This window comes from Centroberyx gerrardi, chromosome 17 (genome assembly GCF_048128805.1).
Source record: "Centroberyx gerrardi isolate f3 chromosome 17, fCenGer3.hap1.cur.20231027, whole genome shotgun sequence".
NCBI classification, from domain to species: Eukaryota; Metazoa; Chordata; class Actinopteri; order Beryciformes; family Berycidae; genus Centroberyx; species Centroberyx gerrardi.
In genome coordinates, this window is record NC_136013.1 from 22,000,424 (window position 1) to 22,014,808 (window position 14,385).

A 14,385-nucleotide genomic window follows, 5' to 3' on the forward strand; every position below is an offset into this window, starting at 1 on the left:
CCTTTACCATCAGGGACTCTGGAACGTCTTACCAGAGGAGCTTATGTTGCTAAGTCTGTATCATCTTCTAAATCACTTCTTAGACTCGCTTTGATGTCATGATCTTTTATTAATTGTTTTTGACCTGCCTTTTATAGTTTACTATTATTTCTTACCTTGCTTTCATTGCGATTTTGTTTGGGGTTTTTATAGTACTTTTAATCGCTTTGTGACTGTGTATTGAGGGAGCGCTACATGAATAAAGATTATTATAAATAAAGATCGTTATTCTGTTTTCCAGCAGCTCCCTGCTTCACATTCATGCAACCCAGCAGACACCGACGCCCGGGAGCCACCTGTTACAACCACAGTCTTCTACTTTTAGCTGCCGAGCAGCTCCACCGGAGCAGGCAGGGTAGGTCAAGCCTGTTGCTCAAGGGCACCTTGACGGTAGCTGTCAGGGGAGAGGAGAGCGTTAGTCATTCACTTTCATGGCCAAATAAATTCTGGGAATATATATTTAATAAGTGCTTGCCTATGTACCGTTGTCTTGAGGGAAAAAAGTACTGGAAAACAGCGGTTGACCCGACCACCACCCCCCACTGTTTACTTTGAAGTCATCAGACTATTTTTATCGCTGTGACACAATGGGCAACCGAGGAGTAAGGTAAACACTCAGGAAGAGCTCCATGCAAGTTTAATATTTTTCCTTCACACTGTAGCTGTTGTCTCTTTCCCTCTCTCTTTTGCTCTCTCTCCATCTCTCTGTTGCTGTGATTCACTTTTCTTTCTTTCCTTTTCCTTTCTATCCTTCTTTCTTTCTTTCTTTCTTTCTTTCTTTCTTTCTTTCTACCTCTATCCATCTCTGCCTCTGCCTCTCCCTCTCGTCCCTCCTTATGTATCTCTTTCTCTCTCTCTTTTTCTCTCCTTTGTGTGTGTATGTTGGCATATCTTAAAAATTGATGATAATACTGTGTTTTGACTGTGAATTTTTTTAAACACTTAAAAGATTCACTTAGGCATTTTTGTGTTTGTGTGTGTGTGGGTGTGGGTGTGTGTGTCTGTGTGTGTGTGTGTGTGTGCGTTGACTCTGGTGGGTCTAAATAATGGAGTGTGCTCATGTTTGGATCACTGTAAATTATTCAACCAGGCCCAGCAACAAATAAATACACACACACACACACACACACACACACACACACAAGTACACTCTCCCCTGTGACATACTGCTTGCACGCCACAGTCCTACCTGTCTCTCTCTTTCCCTGTATCTCATTTCTTATTGAGTACCTTGGTTGAAAATTACAAGGTCAAGACAGGTTTTTTCAGGAAGTAAACAACTGAGTGGGCTGGCATGGGACCAGCAGTTACTATAGTCTGCCTCAGACTTGACCAGGTCCAGATTGCAGCCGAAAACTGTGGTTTGTCAGGTTCTTGAGCTGGACTCACAGGGGAGAAGAGGTATAAAAAGCCTTGATTCGGTAACGTTGATGACAACAGAATGGAGGATACATTAGGAGCAGCTCCCAAGGAGGGTTCAGCAGTTTATTCAAACAGAGACTTTGGGCCTGTTCTTTGTGTCCTTTGGCTCTACATTTACATTTATTTTTATATTTTAAGCTTTTGTCACTCTTGAATGTGATCACACTTACAGTTTTTCTTAGTCAAATTTTTGTATTTGATTCATTTAGGTTCATGGTTCCCAATTTCAAGCAAACAAGGGCTTGTAAACAAAAGTCACATGGACTCATAAGTAGCTTGTTGATTGGACAGAGTTTTGGTAACCTGCAATAATCCAATTCCTATCTTGCCAATATCACAAGCAACCAAATATATGGAGTGCAAAGGTCAGGGCATTAGTGGCCTCACAGTATTCCTCTGACCATAGGACAATCATGTAAGTGAGAAATGCCAGGAAAAGGAATAGAATAAGAATACGATTTTTTAGAGAGCAAGTAGAGTGGGTAGACAGGGGAAATCACTCATTGGGAAGAAGGCGACATGAAATGCTTCTTGACCAGAGATTATCAATACTAGTTGTTTGTCACGACAGCTATCAATGCTGAGCTCCAGCTATTGAAAGAGCTGCCAATACCATGTTCTGACTGGCTTTGCCTGTGAATTATAGCCCATTAATAACTAGTAATGACTAATTAATAAGTAATTACTGGTAATTAATAAGTAATACACCTATAAAAATGCTGTCCTCATCAGGAACTGTGTTCCAACAACTGGTAAATACAAAGGAATATGTAAGTAAAAATGGTAAAAAAAAAAAAAAAAATGTATTGTAGCTAACATACATGTAATGTACAAGTTGTTATGACCAATTATTTTGTAAGTAAGTAACTTTGTGGTGATTAAACTAATTATAAAGTAGCAATGAACAGAGTGTTATTTGCCTAATAATCAGTAGTGGCTGGTAATTTCTAGTTAATATACATGTGAAAAAGTTACCATCTGTAATGGTATTGTACGGACTAGTTCTGTTCAGATGACAAGTGGTAGTTAACACTGGAACTTCTAAGTAACTACAAGGTGTCACGGTGAGGTGTGGTGAGGACCCAAATGCAGGACAGCGAGGCAGGTAGTGATCAAACCCCAAGACTGGGAGTTTAATATAACGGGTGCAGGAAACAACAGGTAAACAGAGACGGGAGCACTTAACAGACACCTAACAGAAAATAATGAACCGACAAAGACTGACTGAGGAACAAGACTAATATACACATGGGGAGGTGATTACAAATCAGACACAGCTGGGGCAGACAGGTACACATAGAACTAAAAGAACCAGACAGGGAAACAAGACACAAAGAAATACAAAACCTAGACAATGAACAAAGGGACTGAAAGTCACAACCGTGACACAAGGCTGTTTGCTACGTAAAACCAAATTAATTTACTGAAAAAAAAAACGTGTTTCTGATAGTTGAATAAGTCTGGCAGTCTCAGCAAAGTAATTGTACAATAACAGGTAATTGGTAATTAACCAGTACGTTGTTGTTACCATTAGTAGTTACATTATAGCAGTGATGATGTTGATTTGTCCATATAAATAACGTGCCTGCGGCCTGTAAAATGTAGTTGCTGCAGTATGGATGAAATAACTGAGCAGTTCATGATAAACAAATGAGAAATAACCCCATTCATCCATTCTGATTGGCCATAGAGGCAACTAAAGTCTAACTAATCAACAATCAATCACAAAACAAAATGATGCAGTACAGTATACAACAAAAAAAACTCAAGGAAACAAAACAGCACAGGACACAAAATAGCATGTTGGACAGACAGAACAACCCTAACCGACCTAGCTGAGCCTAGCCAACCTGGCACCACCAACCTTAGACAAGGACAATGAAGATGAGGAAAAACTCCCAAGAAAAAGCTCAAGAACCTCGGGCAGACCAAGCCATAGAGGGATCCCCCACCAGGACGGCTGAGCCTGCAATAGGTGCTGGGACATAGGGGGCCCATTTTTTCCTCTGAATCCGACACCTCCTGCAGAGATCTCTAATAACTGTTGTCAAGTAAAACGCTTAACAGTCCTTTTAAGCCATATGCTGCTATATAATCACTGGCTTGAAATGGCTGGTGTCAAGTAGTCCAAGATGTTTAGTTAGCCAGACCATTCCCCTCATTGGTGGAGGATAAAGGTTTGGTAGAATCCTCTTTAAAGTGAAAATCAAGTTAGACTAAAAAGAAAAAAGTGATAATTTTCTTCAAGCAATTACAATACAAGGTAACTAGGGGGTTGTTGGGCATGGTTTGGTGTGTATGTTAGATAGCCGTTTGATCGCTTTTGCAAACACGTGGGACATGAAAAGTCGATGGTTGAGATGTGAGGGGCAAGTAGTGGGATGAGAAAAAAAAATCGATGGGATCTAAGCTTCCACTTGCCTCGGAGCAGAAGAAGAAATGTCTGAAATATCCTTTCAGTTTCCCTGTGATGATTTTACTCTTTTATTTTTAATTGTTTGGATTGCTTCTTGATTATCAGTTCAGCTGTTATCTCTCTGTTGCTCTCTCTCTCTCTCTCTCTCTCTCTCTCACACACACACACACACACACACTCTCTCTCACTATCTCTGTTGTCAAAGCCACCAGTGCAGTACAGTAGAGAACGAGATGAGAGATAGACAGATAGACAGAGATGAGAGACAGCAATTTATACATCCACATTCCCCATGGCTCGCTCACACAGGCTATTTTCAGACACCACACACACGTACACACACACACACACACACACACACACGCAAACCAACAACGTGTCATTACAAGCCACTGCAATAATATGTTTGCCATGCCCTCCCACAATGCTTTGCTCTTTAGGCCAACGCCATGTACTGATCTGCATATAAACAAACAGAAACCAAGGCCTCTGTGTGTGTGTGTGTGTGTGTGTGTGTGTGTGTGTGTGTGTGTGTACGAGAGTGTGTGTGTGTGTGTGTGTGTGTATTATGTAAGCATGCAGCCTCCTCTTGCCTCAAGGATGGTGGAAACACTTTGTCATCCTCCCACACCTCTCTCTCTCACTCCCTCTCTCTCTCCCTCTCTCTCTCTCTCTCTCTCTCTCTCTCCCTCTGTCGTTTTTTCTTTGTAAATTCCATTCAAATCAAATATGCTTTATTGCCATAACAGAAACCTATGTTTCCACTGTAACATCATTGTGAAGACATCAGCAAAGAGCTAGTAAATTAACAATAACCAACACATATTGGCAATAATATACACTGTTGGGTTTGTTACTCAAAAAAGCAATAGCTTCCTCATTACTCGTTACTCATTTCCAAAGAAATATTACTTGTTTATTATTCCCACAGAGTAGTTACGCTACTGGTATTACTTTTGCCTCCTCTCTTACCTTCAAAAATCAGGATAACTCAGTTCCCTCTCCTGTGTCTGATCAGGAAAGCAAATAGGCTCATGTCCAATATTGCTATCATCTTTTTACTGGATAAAGTGAAAGAAGTGGGAACACTTCAACCCAGAGACAGTCAACCATCTGACATTTTGCATCTCAGTTTGCTCAGTGTGAGGACGACGACTAATTTTTAAATAGGCTAATTCAACTTCAGTGTCATATTTAGATACAGTGATTTTTTTTTGATTGGCAGTTTTAATATCATTACTAATCATATTACTGTAACACGTTACTCAACCAACACTGATGATTTGATCAAACCATTCAATAATAAAAAATAGCTTAACAACAGCATTGTCAGCAATGATATAATCGAACAACCATGTGATAACAATTCACTTCCATTCAACAACTCACTTTGACTAATGACGATATAGAACAGAGAAGCCCATCCACACACACACACACACAGACACACACACACCTGTCTAACCTGTCCCAATTAACCAGATACAAGCAGAGGAGGCAGGTTAAAGACTTTTTATAAGATCATTGATATATTGACTAAATACCAGGAAGATGGTGCTCATGTTTTGTACACTCAATATACTGTATGTTCCCTTCCTCTCTCCCCCTCTACTTTCTATCCCTCCCTCCTTTGTTTACACTGCTGTTTGTCTCATATTATTGCACATGACATGTTTGTTCATTTGTAAATGTATTTCTTGTTTGCTAATCTTTGTTCGTTCCATGCCATTGTTGTTATTTGTCCATTTGCTGCTGCTGTTAATTTTCTGTCAGCTGTCTTCTCCTCGTTGATCTGCCCTCTGTCTCTCTCTTCATCTCTATCTGTCTCTCTCTCATCTTCCCACTCTCTCTCTTTATCTCTCACCCCCTTATCCTCTCTCTCTCCCTTTAGCTGGATTCCCATCCAAGCATTTGTATGCGACTCTTGATGTATCGAATTAGAAAAGAACAGAAACGCCAAATTTCAATGAAACACAAATTCGTTTTTACATTCGCTTAAGGCAAAAAAGTATTTTCTCGATAAAGAAATTATGTGATAAATAGCACACATTTGTTATAGAAATAATACCGTTGGCTAGGCATGATTGGCTTGATAGATGCTTCAATGTCACACATTTTATCTGTACACACTGGGTAGGAGATGGAGGCAAGTGTCTTATGATTTTGCCAGGTTTGAATACCCCCATCCCCCTTTTCTGTCAGTCTTGGTCTCACTCTCTTTCTTTCCCTGCTACCGGATTTTTGTCCATTTCTTTCACTGCCTCTCTCTTTCATATATTTTAATATAAAACAGTCTGACCTATTTTGCTTGGATAAAATATTCATTATCCCCTTCCATTTCATGATTAATACTTTTCACATCCTAGAGTGCCCATTATGAAAATAAACCAGCTCTGTGTAGTGTTTCTTTTTTTTCATTTTCCTAGTAGACTTTTAGTCTTTCTCTGATTTCCTTTTTAGTCAGCTCTCTAGATTATTCTCTTTTCTGCCAATTTCTTTTATTTTGTTCAGAATCTTAATGTTTTCATTATATGTGTTCACCTACTGCTTTCACGATTCAGCTTTTCTCACCTTAAGTCTTTCTGCTTGCAAACCAACACTTCGGATATAAAATATTCCGACCGCCTGTTCTGTATCACATGAAGCAGACTGAGCAGGTGAATACTGGTGAAAGTTACCATCCCGTATTGGTTTCACCTATTAAATCCACTTAAGTTGTGGAGGCGGAGGTGAAGATGAAGGGGAAGAGACGGGTTTAAAGGGATTTTTAAGACCTGAGACAAGCAAAACATGGATTGTGCAAAAAGGGGGTGCAGCTGAATAAAAAGAAGCCAACCCCCTCTCCATATCGCTGTGTGGGTTTTGCTAATTTTGTCCATAATTGTACTCCCACTTCATTCCCACACGGGCTTTAAGCAGCTTAAAACTTAGTTTGTCACTCTGACACACACACGCACACGCACACACACACACACACACACACACACACACACACACACACTTGCACAGTATTTTTAGTAGATGCAGGACAAGTGGGAGATCCGAGAGAGAAAGTCTGTTCCTGTTTGAAGCCAGTGACAGTTCAACAACCTTTAAATCGATCGACATGTTTCCAAACGTTCTACTGACGCACCACACACACATGCAAGCAACACACACACACACACACACACACACACACACACACACTTACATGTCTGGTTCAATCAGACATTTTTACCAAATAGCTTGCTGAGAATCCCTACTGAGACCACATCTGCCAGAAATACACTCTCTCACTCTCTCTCTCTCTTTCTCTGTCACACACACACACACACACACACAGATACACATCTTAACTTCAAACAATATTATTCTTTACAAATAGTGTGGTCAGAATCCCTACTGATACCACCTTTGTTAAAATACCCTATGTCTGTGTGTATGTGTGAGTGTATTTGCTTATCTGTGTGTGTGGGTGTGTGTGTGAGGGGGAGAGAGACAGAGAGAGAGAGAGAGACACAGTATTTCTGGCACATGTGGTCTCAGTAAGGATTCTGAGCAAGCAATTTGGTAAAAATTTGATTTGATTGTTTCAAGCCAAATGTGTGTTTCCCTCCGTGTGTATGTGTGTGTGTGTTATATGTGTGCGTCAAAGTCTCTGTATGTATATTAAAAACACCACATGTGTTTAGTGCTCTCCCTATACTGTAAATGTCTTTGATGATAAAGTATCTCGCTAATGGAAAGACAGATTAATATCATTCTATTTTTTCCAGAAACTGAAATTATCTCACTCCCCCTCTCTGTGCTCCCTGGCAGCCAAAATGTATTCATGCACTCTGGCAGTTTGGATGAGACAGTGAAATAAATGGTGTCATTTTACTAACGTCAAACAGTCCCATCCCTCTGAGGAGATCAAAACACGATACAGCAAAGAAAATCGGCACTTACGGACCTGAGAAAGCCTCTTATTGTGTTTCACATCTTATGGAAGAGCAGATGTACAAGCTGATGTACTGTACCCTGTGGTTAAACGTGAGAAGAAAAAAAAATAAAGAAAGCTTCAGCTCGTTCAATTTCCTGTGCCATTCACCGTGGTACTGTTATGGAAGACACTGATACACTCCTACAACCAACACCTCTTAAGGCGTTTTCACACCTAGCTGGTTTACAGACGGCATTTCTAACCCCGCAGTGGCTTGTTTGGGCATATGAGAACGCCGCAATTGCACCGAGACCTTGTTGAGAGGGTGTTTTCTCGGTACGCTTCCAAACCATCCGTGGAGCTTTGTTTGGAGTGAGAATGCCATCCCATCCAACTGCAGGAAACACTGTGCATGATGGGTTAAACACACCGGGAATTGTCAGTGATGGACAAATTTTACCCCAAAATAAAGCTCTCTAAGGAAATGACCGCTCCCATGTGGCTTTGATGGCTGAATTACGGTTCACTTGAAATGGAAACGTAACCAAATCAATGCGTAACTCCAACAAAGTGTCCCATAATGCAGACCGAAGCAAATGGAGTACAGGTTTGAACAATGCACTTGTCCCAGTGTCCAACAGGGTCCTGTCTTCAAAGAGCTGGCTTCATTTTCTCCCCGTTTTCAATGAAAAGGATTAAAGTTTGTGTGTCACAGGGAGCGATGAGAGCAGAGTGTTAAGTGAGCGCTATAAGTTTCGTAAAAACGGTCCAGCTTTGATAAGAGAGCTGCATTTAAAAAGGAATTCAGTGCTCTTACACTGTAGCAACAGCTAGACCCACAACCAACACTTCCCTCATGCAAGGCCTCAGTTTAGGGCTGAACAATTAATCAAAATTTTATCGAAATCGCAATATGGCCTACTGCAATTTTCAAATCGCAGGAGGTGCAATATTTGTTAAAGGCAAAATGTGTGTCAAAATACCATTTTAAATTAAATATTGTTGTGCTGCAGAGATGTCCTGGCCTACACATCATATTCTACAGACTTAAAAAAACATCTTTGTTTGGTACAGATCCCCGCAAAAATCACACCATAATCATTTTAATACGTTTTTCAATGAAAATGAGAATAATGATGTAAAAAGTATCATTCCCTCTAATATCGCAAATCATATCGCAATTGCAATATCAGTCAAAATAATCGCAATTAGATATTTTTTCAAAATCGTTCAGCCCTACCTCAGTTCTAACATCCGAATCAGAATTACTCTAACTGCCGAGGACAGTGGATGTACAGGAATTATTTCATGGTATATACTGAAACATGTGGTACATGGACATGTACCCACTGGTAAGATTCTTCAAGGTTTTTTTTGTTAGGGTTAGTGGTTCTACATACATCAGATCATAAATGAGCCAAGGAATCATTGAATTTGTTAAAATAAAAAACTAGCTAATCAGAATAAAGAAGCTAGTGTCGTTCTTAAAAAGTTCTGTTAATGTTACAATACGATACAATGTGATACGATATGATCTGCTATGGTGCAAGACTAAAGAACCATTTTCTGGTACCATATAGAACTGGTTTTGTTAAGAGAGTAGATGGACTATCCATATTACTCTACATGTGTGCATTCAGCATTCTGTAGCTGTGTGCATTCAAGCAGTGTAACATGTAGGAATACTGCAGCTGTAGATGGACTTTTAGTGGGTGACCAATGATGTATTGATCTAGTGTACCATGAAGAAGTTGTACCTGTATAGAATGAGATTCATGAAATAAATTATTAGAGATGGTGAGCCTACATTCGTTCATTGGTTTAAAAGTGCAATGTGGCAAGTTTGAAGTACACAGGGCAGAAATTATAGTAGTGCAAAATGTGCAAATAAATAGCATCAGTAGACAGTTTTAGGGTTTATGAGCAGTTCTATTGAATGGGGAGGAGAATCTACAATATAATACAATATCAGTTGTTGTCTACTGGATATGGAAATTCACTGTATGGTTTGATGGATAGGTAGTGATGTAATGGTACAGAAATAATATTTTGCATCAGATATAACCCCGCACTCTATACCCTGTGTGCTCTCCTGTCTGTATTGAAGTATAGCTTACATGGTGTAATGGTGCTGAAATAGCTTTGTGCACTAGATATTATCCTGGGCCTGTGATGTATGGACTGCTTTACATTTTAAAGGATGGGATATGTGTTTTAATGGCACCGATATGCCTTGATCCTACATAAAAGAATGGGCACGTTTGATGTAATGGCTCAGAAATAGCGTTTCACATCAGATATCCAGCATCACTGACGTACGCGCTCCTATGCATTTTGAGGGATAGTGATGGTAATGTTATGGCACGGAAATTGTCTCGCGAACAAGATATCTGATAGCCAATGATGTATGCACTCCTGCATGTTTTGAAGAATAGTTAATGTGATGTAATGGCACGGAAATAGTGTTGCAAACCAGATATTACACAGCACCACCATGAATCAGACACTTAATGTACCATTGGAAAGCTCTCACAGCAGAGATCTCCTATTACACCTCTCTCTCTCTCTCTCTCTCTCTCTCTCTCTCTCTCTCTCTCTCTCATTATTTTCTTTCTCTCTGCCTCTTTTTCTTTCCCTGTTTCTCTTTCCTACAGTCATAGAGAGTATGTATGTGTTTATAATCAGATCTAAAATCAATACTCAAGTGGTCCATGTGTGTCTTGATGTGCATTTAGTATATATTCTTGTGTGTTTGCGTCTTCCTGTGTGCATTTGCATCTGTGTTTGTGTCCAACTCTTTGAGCGTGCGTGTGTGTGTGTGTGTGCGTGTGCTGTTTCTCTCATTCCGCCCCTATCAGACTGACCTTGGCGGTGATCGTCTCGTATTCCTGGCAGCTCGTGTACTCCTATAAATCATCCGCCAGACTGTATCTGCCTTTGATTGGTTTGATTTCACCCATTAAATCCACTTCAGCCAGGAAGGGGAGATGGAAATGAAGGAGAGGAGGCAAGTTAAAGGAGGATTTTCAAGCCTTGAGACAATGAAAACATGGATTGTGCAAAATGAGTTGCAACTCAATATTAGGAAAGTGGTTTTGTGCGCTCAATGTAATAGCAACATGGTGTTGGACTTGAATGACTATACAATGATTTTGTGTTTCTGTGGTTTGTTTGTTTGAATGATTGCGTGTATATCTCTCTGTGTGTCTATTTGTGTAAATGTGTGTGTGTTTGTTGTATCTATAGTAAAATATATTTCACAAGACAGACTCAGTCCCCCCCCTCCCCAAACACACACTCTAGTTTTTATTTAGAATCAATTTCAGATGCAGTGGACTAAGTCGCTGAGAGTGTGTTTGCCTTGGTGTGTGGGTGTGTGTGGGCGTGTGTGTGTATGAAGTTTGTACGCACACAAGACAGCTTTTATTTGGCTTCTATTTTGGATGCAAAGCACCCATATAGACAGAGGTGTATGTGTGGGTGGCTTTCTGTTTGCTTGTCTGCCTGCGTGTGTCTGTATGTGTGCACGTGTCGGCATAGTGTGTGTGCGTGTGTGTGTGTGTGTGTGTGTGTGTGTGTGTTCAGAGATGCACGTGCAGGGCTTCTGCCTCTCCTCGCCTGTGTGTGTGTGTGTGTGTGTGTGTGTGTTTGGCCTTGCCCAGAGCAGCAGTCTTAAAGTGCGCTAATTGAATAAAGAGTAATTGTGATGTATTTAGGCAGCAGCTGACCCCTGTTGTGCATGTGGGTAAAGCCATTAGCTGAACCATAAGCTTTACTCTACTGGACAAACACAAAAACAAAGCGAAAGAGTGGAAGAGAGAGAACAGGGAGGGAGGAGTGGGTTACTTAAGTGGTTTGGGCATTGGTGCTTTTTTGTTATGCATTAGACGCTAGTACAAACAGCCAAGGTGCACGTTTCAGTGCACAGAAGACCATGTAAACTATTAATTCGCTTGAGAAAATGGAAAAAAAGGAGCTAAAAGGTTTTCCAGCGGCATCAGTAATATACTGTAATCTTTTCCTTGCTTTAAATTAAAAATCATGCACTGAGTGTACAAAACATTTGGACCACTCTCTTTTTGCACAATCTATCTCTCGATTGTCCTTATAAATCCTACTTAATCTGTCTCCTCTATTTCATGTACATCTCCTTTCATAACTGAAGTGGATTTAATGAGTGAAATCAATAAGGGATCATACTGTAGCTTTCACCAGGATTGACCTGGTCAGGCTGTTTTCATGCTGTACTCAATGATGACCCTAATGGTTTGTGCCTTATAAATAAATATATAAAAAATAATAAAATTGAATGATAGGGTATATGGTCTATACTCTCTGCTTTCCTTTTTTCATTATATTAAAGTTGATAGCCTACTGACAAACAATGTGTAGATGTATGATCATTCAAATGGGAGATATAACTGCAATCTAATCCTTAGCTGCTATATTCCATAACATCAAATAGATTTGATCAAATACATTATCTTTGTCTTTGCCTACTATATACCATATCAGCCTATGGTAATATATGATGAATTCAATGGAATACACAAATCCTCACTCTGCTCCATATCAGATGAAATGACTTAGATATAAATTACAATAATCTATATGCTGCAGCAGCCAGCAGGAATACAATAAATAAATTAGGACAAATATACTGTGAATACAAGCTATTTGCACTATTTTTATACTGCTGTATAAAAATACAGTGGCTGTCATGGAATATAGTCTCTGCATTGATCTGATTTTCCATGTCACTTAAAATCTTTTTGCTGCGGTAGGTCTGTTTGCATTTTGATACTATTTGAACAGAAATAGCAGCACAGTAAACAACCTCACTCTCCTCAACAAGGGTACAGTACTCTGAAACTGTTGAAGGACACTTCAACATATGAAGTGTTTTCCTAACTCTGAAATGAGTAATCTATTTTAACACCACAAGTATCATAGTAAACTACCTGACTCTCCTCAGCAGAGGGCCCTGCAAACTGTTGGATGACACTTCTGGGTGTCAGGAGTGTTTTCCTAACTCTAATGCCACGTTCACGTCATACGGGCAAGACGGTAGATAGGAGCGTTCGACTTCAAAGTACTGTTCACCTCAGCTTTCAGATGGTAAATACTACTAGAAAATACTGTTCGCTCAGCTTTCAGATGGTAAATACTACAGAAAATACTGTTCACTCAGCTTTCAAGTAGGAAATACTACTAGAAAATACTGTTCACTCAGCTTTCAGATGGTAAATACTACAGAAAATACTGTTCACCTCAGCTTTCAGATGGTAAATACTACAGAAAATACTGTTCACCTCAGCTTTCACGCTGGGAACTGACTGACTCGCTGACTTCTGATATCACCAATAAAGAAATACCTGTAGTCAAGTACAGGGAACGATGTATTAATTTCCAGTAAAATAAAATGAACAATTTTCACCGCATAAGTCATTGCGTAATCACAACTCCAGTCACAGCAGGACATAGCTACTTGCTGGATTTCTCATTTGTAGGGTTTGCTTTGCTGTAAAACATGATCTCAAATGTATCACTCACTAAGTGGATGTGTGTTAAGCGTGAAAAAGCTGATCGGGAGCAAATCTACAGAAAACTTCAACCATGGCTTCTTGGCAGCTTCAAATGAGTTTGAACGCACGAACACTTCCAAGCCGTCGCTTTTAACCGCCAAGCCGTTCCGCCGGTTATCCCCACGGGACGCGAACGCAGCATAAGATCAGTTTCAATATATGGAGCGTGTGGAGAATCCATTCTGGCTGTCCGGGGAGTCGGTTGTTCATCAGTGAGTGAGCCGGGGGTGAAACCGGCTTTATGGGAAGGCCTTCGGGGAGAACCGAGTGTCACTGTGGAACGGTTTCAAAGCAGCGGATGAGGCTTGCCTCCACATATGTGTGAAGCAGAATCGTATTTTACACACCACTACAAACAGAGCTTAATTTGTCTCTCTGCCTTACCCATAATCCCTTTGGTTGATTCACTATTCCATTTGATCCCAGTGGTCCCGCATGTCACCGCAAACTACACCGTGTCGGCAGTGGAGGGGGTTTTCTGTGAAATTGAGCTCAGTTCTGCGGTAATCTCGCTCTTTTCTCCCATGTTTATGCGTGTGACAAGTGGCATGTATGCGTCCTTTCCTACACGGCATATGCGGCGTGTGCTTTGTGTGCATCACGTATGAGCTTTCTCTTAAGCGTGACGGTGCAACGCCGACACCATCCATCCTACCCCGTCTCTTCGCGCTAAATGAAATTCGTCCCTCTCCCCCCCTTTTTCCTTTCACACCTCAGCACTCATTTTAATTAGCTCTCGCTCTGATCTCTTTCTTTCTCTCCCTCTCTGATAATTCTCCCTCCTTTCCTTTCCTCTCTCTCGCTCTCTCTCACTCATTCGCTCTCATTACAGTCATTTCTCAGTGTAATTAACGGGCTGATATCTGCTTTCATGTCACGAGGGTCATGAGCTCTGTCTCCCTCGCTCTCTCTCTGTAGTCCAAGTGCATATGAGTCATTCAGCTCTCTATTTAGCTGCGGCTCTCTTCTCTTCTATCTTTCTCTTCACTTAGAGAGAGGGGAAAAAAGAGGGATTG